Source organism: Carassius carassius, chromosome 18 (assembly GCF_963082965.1).
Source record: "Carassius carassius chromosome 18, fCarCar2.1, whole genome shotgun sequence".
In the NCBI taxonomy this organism is placed as follows: Eukaryota; Metazoa; Chordata; class Actinopteri; order Cypriniformes; family Cyprinidae; genus Carassius; species Carassius carassius.
The window spans coordinates 262501-271973 of NC_081772.1; the positions used below are offsets into that span (position 1 = coordinate 262501).

At 42.1% G+C, this 9473-nt stretch overlaps 1 protein-coding gene across 4 annotated transcripts in view; it reads right to left on the reverse strand.

Annotated features, from left to right (window-relative positions):
• Nucleotides 1-8965, reverse strand: part of LOC132092018 (serine/threonine-protein kinase PAK 5-like) — a 54010-nt gene extending 45045 nt beyond the window's left edge. For 2 of the 4 annotated variants that reach the window (XR_009422184.1, XM_059498068.1), the window contains exon 1: nucleotides 8725-8965. The gene's annotated coding sequence lies outside the window, so the exon portion shown is untranslated. Of the gene's footprint in view, nucleotides 1-397; nucleotides 584-8724 lie in introns of those variants that run through there. The other 2 variants (XM_059498070.1, XM_059498069.1) reach the window with 2 other exon arrangements.
• Between the last annotated feature and the right edge of the window lie 508 nt (nucleotides 8966-9473).

Below are 9473 nucleotides of genomic sequence, written 5' to 3' on the forward strand. Positions count from 1 at the left end.
GCGTCACTGACAAACAAAAGATGAATTTTATATTAATGTGATCCAAAACGGCTTACAGCCAGACCTTCATAAGAACAGAACATAGAAACAAGAACGCATTCACAGACAGGAGAAGTCTTCAAGAGTGAAATGTGTCCTTTCTGTGTCACCAAAACAAACTGGACATTGGTCAGACGGATAGCCCCGCCCCAAACTCAGGTGATTGGTGGAGTCAGAAGTTGACATGTTTCTCTAACAAACAGATCAATGCAGTGAAAGCTACATTCAGACTAACTAATGAGCGACTCCGAACATAAATCTGAGCGTCCGGCTGGAGCTCTTACTCACGAGTCTTCAGCAGATCAGTCCAAACAATGCCCCAGTGTGTGTGTGCCAGTCCCCCCGCGGCCCGACTGACCGTCAGCTGGAGACCCGTGGATCCATTCGTCCTCGCACCATCTGTCAGCGCAAACACAGATCCTGGACCTTCACCAGCTTCCTGCTCTCAGAACACACACCGCCGGCCAGCTATTCTCAGCAGACGCTCACAAACACGTCACACACACCATCACATTCCTCACACACTTGTGCAGTGACCCGCAGCTGCAGGACACCACCCCAACACACCCCATCCACAGCTGACAGACTGCCAAAATATTCACCCTATCCACCACAAATAAAATAAATAAACACAAATAAATATGAATAAATACATAAATAAATACAAGAAAATCAATAAATACAAATAAATATGAATGAAAAAAGAAAAAAATAAGCAAATAAATACGAATAAAAATGTAACTAAATAAATAAATAAAAATACACAAATAAATGTGAATAAAAAATAAATAGATAAATAAACACACACAAATAAATGAATAAAAAAATAATTAATAGATAAATAAATAAATATGAAAAAATTAAATAAATAAATAAAAATACAAAAATAAATATTAATACAAATAAATAAAATATGCACAAGAATTTGAATAAAATAATTAATAAACATAAATAAATATGAATAAAATAAATAGCTAAATAAATATACATAAATAAATATGAATAATAAATAAATAAAAATCAACACAAACATGAATACAAAATATATGAATAAATTAATTAAAAAATACATTACAAATGAGTGAATGAATTAATTAATGATGAATAAATAAGTATTTAAATTTCACAATTCTTTATACCACAGCAAAAACGACTAGCCTAACTAATATAAATTGTGATACAGATCATTAAATCCTGTATGACTTCTTCATACAAAAATCAAGATATTTTAAGGAATGTCTCAGTGTTTTTTATCATACAAGTCAATTGGGACCAATGTTGTTTGCTTCTTCAAGCATTCTTCCAAATATTTAGTGTTCCACAGAAGAAAGAAACTCAGAGGTTTGATGATTTCTGGAGGAACTAACGCTTTAATTAAGTGAAGATGTATTCATATGATGCTGATAATGTCAGAACAGCATTCTTCATGTGATAACGGCCTGTCTGATGAAGTCGGTCTCTGTTCAGTGTTTCTGAGTTTAGCAGCTGGATCTCTGATGCTGTCACATCTCTGATTGAGTTTGTTTCTCTCATATTGTGTCCTATCTGCTCCAGCCAGACCGTGAACTGAGACTAAACACAGCGCTAATAAAGAGACTGCTCGAGTACACGATGGGGATTATTCAGAAGCATCTGATCACAGGATCACATCATGACACAGCAGATCTTCTGACTGAACTTCAGAAAGACTCACGTACCTGGAATCAGATTCATACCGGAGCCAATCTGGACACATGTTCATCTGCTGAACGAGTCATTAACAGCAGGACGAGAACAAACCACAATCCACACGCTCTGACCGCGCTCAACCAGAGACACACTCCTCCTGTTACTGACACACACACACACACAGAGAGAGAGAGATGCTTCCGCTAACACACGCACACACACGTTTGTATGTGTGTAAAGTGTGTTCATCCCATAGGTGTAATGGTTTTTATACTGTACAAACTGTATATTCTATGGCCCTACACCTAACCCTCACAGGAAACATGCATTTTTACTTTCTCAAAAAAACTAATTCTGTATGATTTATAAGCTTCTGTCCCCATGAGGACCTCAACACGAGTCTGAGACACAGCTGAGATCTTCTGAATCTCTACAGGAGATGACTGGAGCATCAGCAGAACAAGCTGACCACAGAACACATCACATATCTCAGTATTTACATGTGTGATAGTGTTCAGTGTTCAGCTGGTGTGAGGACAGCAGGAAGTGATGTAACTAAAGCAGGAAGTGATGTAACTCAATCACATGAGTGACGTCAGCAACAGAAACACACGTCAAACAGCAGCTAGCACACGTTCATAAAGAACTGATGTGAGTGCACAAGCAGAGGTTCAGATGATCTGATCTTTGACTCTCATCACACGTGTGAATGTGCTTCAGATCTTCCTCATCTTCATCACACACACAGAACACGGCTGTAAGTGCTAACACCTGCACGCTTCAGAGGAACACACTCATGAACGAAGGAAGGAAAAAGAGAAGAATAAACATGAGAGTTGGGAAAAGACCCCAGTGAGACAGAACAAGACTTACAAACGGAGTTCGGCGGGAAATGCTAAATGTGTAATATTTCATATTAGAGATGACAGTCTTGTAATATTGCGAAATGCAAGCAAATGTCTGATACAGCGGAAGAACATGACTTCAGTTTAACCTTGGCATGTGGTGGGGGTTTATGGGTAAATAATCCCATCAGCCCCTGCAGCAGCTCCCATCAGATACATCACATGATCAGGACATGTGATCATTTCCTGTCTCTCCTCCTCCTCCTCATCTTCATCATCACTGTAATCACTCTGTGTCTTCTGCTCCTTCACACAGCATTCAGCTATTTTTAACACGTTTTAATTTCATACAACCATCTGCTGTGAGTAACTCGCCCGGAGTACAGCGCACCAACACGCATTACACTGGTGTTTGGCCTACATACTACACACACACACACACACACTACACACACACACACTACACACACACACACACACACACACACACACACACACACACTACACACACACACACACACACACACACACTACACACATACTACACACACACACACACACACTACACACACACACACACACTACACACACACACACACACACACACACTACACACACACACACACACACTACACACACACACACACACACACACACTACACACACACACACACACTACACACACACACACACACACTACACACACACACACACACACACACACTACACACACACACACACACTACACACACACACACACACACTACACACACACACACACTACACACACACACACACACACACACACTACACACACACACACACACACATACTACACACACACACACACACACATACACACTACACACACACACATACTACACACACACACACACACACACACACACTACACACACTACACACACACACACTACACACACACACACACACACACACACATACACACTACACACACACACACACACACTACACACACACACACATACACACTACACACACACACACACACACACACACACACATACTACACACACACACGTACACACACACACACACACACACATACTACACACACACACACACACTACACACACACACACACACACACTACACACACACACACGCACACACACACATACACACTACACACACACACACACACACACACTACACACACACACACACACATACTACACACACACACACACACACACTACACACACACACACTACACACACACACACACACACACACACACACACACACACACACACTACACACACACACACACACATACTACACACACACACACACACACACACACACCCCACACACACACACACACACACACACACACATACTACACACACACACACACACACACACTACACACACACACACACACACACACATACACTACACACACACATACACACACACACATACACCCTACACACACACTACACACACATATCTCAAAGAAACCTGGATTTCCATACCACCTCAGCAGTGCCACAAACTGATCGCCTCCATGCCACGCAAATATTCTAGCTATGCACTGGCTCCCTTTCAAACTTCGAATAGATTTTAAAATATTGCTTATTACTTATAAAGCCCTGAATGGTTTAGCACCTCAGTATTTGAATGAGCTCCTTTTACATTATAATCCTCTACATCCGCTACGTTCTCAAAACTCAGGCAATTTGATAATACCTAGAATATCAAAATCAACTGCAGGCGGCAGATCCTTTTCCTATTTGGCGCCTAAACTCTGGAATAACCTACCTAACATTGTTCGGGAGGCAGACACACTCTTGCAGTTTAAATCTAGATTAAAGACCCATCTCTTTAACCTGGCATACACATAACATACTAATATGCTTTTATTATCCAAATCCGTTAAAGGATTTTTAGGCTGCATTAATTAGGTAAACCGGAACCGGAAACACTTCCCATAACAACCTATGTACTCGCTACATCATTAGAAGAATGGCATCTACGCTAATATTAGTCTGTTTCTCTCTTGTTCCGAGGTCACCGTAGCCACCAGATCCAGTCTGTGTCCAGATCAGAGGGTCACTGCAGTCACCCGGATCCAGTACGTATCCAGACCAGATGCTGGATCAGCACCTAGAAATGACCTCTACATCCCTGAAAGACAGCGGAGACCAGGACAACTAGAGCCCCAGATACAGATCCCCTGTAAAGACCTTGTCTCAGAGGAGCACCAGGACAAGACCACAGGAAACAGATGATTCTTCTGCACAATCTGACTTTGCTGCAGTCTGGAATTGAACTACTGGTTTCGTCTGGTCAGAGGAGAACTGGCCCCCAACTGAGCCTGGTTTCTCCCAAGGTTTTTTTCTCCATTCTGTCACCGATGGAGTTTCGGTTCCTGGCCGCTGTCGCCTCTGGCTTGCTTAGTTGGGGACACTTCATCTACAGCGATATCGTTGACTTGATTGCAAATAAATGCACAGACACTATTTAACTGAACAGAGATGACATCACTGAATCCAATGATGAACTGCCTTTAACTATCATTTTGCATTATTGACACTGTTTTCCTAATGAATGTTGTTCAGTTGCTTTGACGCAATCTATTTTGTTTAAAGCACTATATAAATAAAGGTGACTTGACTTTGACTTTGACACACACACACACACACATACTACACACACAGACTACACACACACACACACACACACACACACACACACACACACACACACACACTCACACACACACACTCACACACACACACACTCACACACACACACTACACACACACTTACACTCTCACACACACACACACACTACACACACTACACACACACACACACACACACACACACACACACACACACACTACACACACACACACACTCACACACACACACTACACACACACTTACACTCTCACACACACACACACACTACACACACTACACACACACACACACACACACACACACTACACACACACACACACACACACACACATACACACACACACACACACACTACACACACACACATACTACACACACACACACAAACACACACATACTACACACACACACACTACACACACACACACACACATACTACACACACACACACACACACACACACACACTACACACACACACACACACACATACACACACACACATACTACACACACTACACACACACACACACACACACACTACTCACACACACACTTTCACTCTCTCACACACACACACACACACAGAGAGGTTTTCAGGCTGAAATAGTTTTATTTGAGTGTTGATTCTTAATTAAATAACTTTGATTATCTGAATTCATCAGAATCTGTGATCTCTGACCCGATGTGTTCACTGGCATCATGACCCAACCTGATCAAACACTATTAAACTGTCACACAGACCAAAACATTGACACAGAACACAAATATGAACGCAGAATAACTTTTCATAGAAAGAAGAACGTGAATGTTATGTGGATGGAGGTTGATGAACCCAAAAGCAGACAGAATGCTCTCACAAGATTTATTGTAGACAAAAACAGAAAACAGAACCCACGAGGGGGCAAAACAAGACAAAAGGCAAAAGCCTTGAGTAAGACTTGACTAAGACCTGACGATGACTAAACAGTTACTAACAACAAAACAATTAACTTTATACGTTGAACAGAACTCCAGACAAAATACTCATAGCGAGATATCATTTAGCTAGACAGTGACAAAGCTTGACAACATCTGACACAATTTACAACAGTTGGCAATGAACCGACCCAGGACAGAGAAACACAAGGGGTTTATAAATGGAGGCTAATAATGAACACAACAGGTGAAACTGATACGCTAATAATTACAAAACGAGGATCACAAGGGGGCGGGGTTACATGACGAGACAACGCAAGCACATGGCCAAACAAATGGTCATGTGCTGCACATGAAAACATGGGCCTGTCATGATTCTGCCGCAAGACAAGAGAAAAATCAAGAACAAGATGGCAGGATCATGACAGTGAACTTAGCATGTGTCCTAAACATCTTCAAACAGATTACAGTATTCTATGCTTTGGCACAGTCAAAGTTATTACATACAGCACCTTTAAAAACAACTTGAGCAGCAACAGACGCTGTGCTTTTGTTGAGCTTTATTCTTTACTCAATCATGATCTCTACGGTACAACACCACGACAAACGAATGAACTGTTTGATCTGCTGTCCTGACTTCAGCAGCATCAGAACTATGAATAAACTCCTGCAGATGTTCAAACACTCAGAGATCACTGTACACATCATTCACAAACATCTGCAGTCCTCCTCTGCTACGCTGCTATCATGTGTTTTTATGTTGCATGTGTGTTTAGGATTCAGAGTAATGTTTGTGCACTTTATTACATCATCGCTAGCAGCTGATCATAAATCACTCTTTAATTACAGACAGAAGCAGCAGCATTAAAGCACGATTACTGAGCTGCTCGTCCCTTTATAAGTCAACAGAACAGACTCAGGATCCTGATTCCTGCCTTCACTGAAGAACACACTGACTGGAGTCTGACCTCTGACCTCTGACCTCTGCTCGCTTCAGCAAAGACACTCACAGTTTACATTAATTGTACTTAATGCATTAGCCAACAACTCAGCAATGCATTTGTTACATTATAGATTAATCTTCCTGAAGTCCAGAGGAAGTGATGGAGAGCAGCTCACTGAATTCCTCCTCCTGCGTCCTGATTGGATGAAGGAGCGCTGCAGCTGACCAATCGGATGATGCTTCTGAGCCCATATAAACACACATCAAGACACTGACCTGAATACAGCTGCTAGATACACCAGACTGAACAGAGAAATAATCATCGAATCCAGTGAAGATACAGCTTTATAACGGACTTCTTCAGAACGGACTTTACAGTTTTAATGAGAACACATCACCTAACGAGTCAGCGTTTTTTAACATCCTGAGCAGGTCATTTGTTTAATGTTGGGAATTTCCTGTGTATTAAAAAGCTATGTATCATATTCATCAGATGATGCGAACATCAGATGAACACATGATGAGCATCAGACGGACGAGATCCTCAACATCTGCATTTCAAATGACAAAGTGCTCATGAAATCTGAATATAGATTTATGCTTTATACGTTAATAATACGCCGTGTATGTTCAGTGTTTATGAAGAAACAGAAGAGACTGAAACTCCAGAAGAACTGTGTCTCGAGACGCTTCAGAAACTGAGTTTAGTTCATAGAAATTAATCGATAAAATCTATTCATGACATTATTTTTTAAAAGCATCCCCACTGAATCTCCTCTCAGTTCTGGAGCTGTACAGGAAGGTGTCTGTCGTGGCCACAGTTCTTCTGGATTTAGGTTTATATATATATATATATATACAGATATTTATACACTTTTTAACCTAAGCCCACCCCCTACCTCTCACAGAACACTTTCTGCATTTTTAGAATTTCAGTTTATTTTTATTTTTATACCAGTTTTACAAATGAGGATGTCCACAAATGTAGGTTTTTGGTGATTTGTTCAGGTTTTGCTCAATTTTGGGTACAATTTTGTCCCCAAAATATGTTTAAGTACACACACACACTAAGACACACACACAAACACACTTCCACTCACACACACACACACACACACTCTCTCTCTCTCCCTCTCTCTCTCACTCTCACACACACACACACACACACACACACTCTCTCTCTCTCTCTCACTCTAACACACACACACACACACACTCTCTCTCACTCTCACACACACACACACACACACACTCTCTCTCTCTCACTCTCACACACACACACACACACACACACACTCTCTCTCTCTCTCTCTCACACACACTCACACACTGACACACACACACACACACACACACACACACACACACATACTCATGAATTAATCATGCGCGTGCTCGAGCCGAGTTCAGCACCGAGGACAGCGGCGCGCGACGCACCTCAGGCCGCGTCGGGAAGCGTCGTTTCGGGCTCGCGTCGCGAATCCGACTGTCAGCGCCGCTCGAGCTTTTAGGCTCGTGCATGAGAGTCGTTAAGCGTCACGCCGCGTTACAAGCGCCGACTCACGTCCAATCGCGCGGCCGCTTGTTGCTAGGAAAGATTCGGATGAAGATTCCTCACCTGCTGCGGCGGGAAGCGCGTCACATGTCCTGTCAGCGATGTGCTCCACTCCCGCGGGAATGTTGAGGCGGGAAGAGTGATGTTATGTGGTTGTCCGTGCCATGTTATTCTCCGGGACTGATGCTGGAGACTGCGCGCTACATCCGGGCTGCTGGGAAATCACGGCACCTGACAGCCCATCGACCAACCCTACTACGACGAAGGCTTCAGCATGCATATTCATAAACTAGGCCTGTGCTATTGGACGAGAGCAGCATGACGTCACTATCAACCACTTAAAATTCAATACCTAAGAATTCCCATAGATAAAGTCGGCATCTAGTCATAGCTGGGGGCGTGGCGAGGGCGGAGTCGGCGTGGGGGAAAACACTGCGAACATCGTGTGTATTGGAATGACAAAAATGCACATATTGAGCACTCATTTCCAGAGACACGTAGAACAATTGTAGTCTCCTTTAACTTTAATATTCATATACACTAGTCCATATCGATATTTGATATATTTTACAGCCCTAATGTAGATGTATTCATTCAAAAATAGCCAAAATCCTTGACGTTCTGCTTTATACAGCAAGTTCTATTTATCAGAATCAGAATCAGAATCAGAATGAGCTTTATTGCCAGGTATGTTCACACATACGAGGAATTTGTTTTCGTGACAGAGCTCCGCAGTGCAACATAACAGCGACAGAACAAAAAACACAATAAGGAATAAAAAATACAAAAAAATACAAATAGGTGGGTAAGGA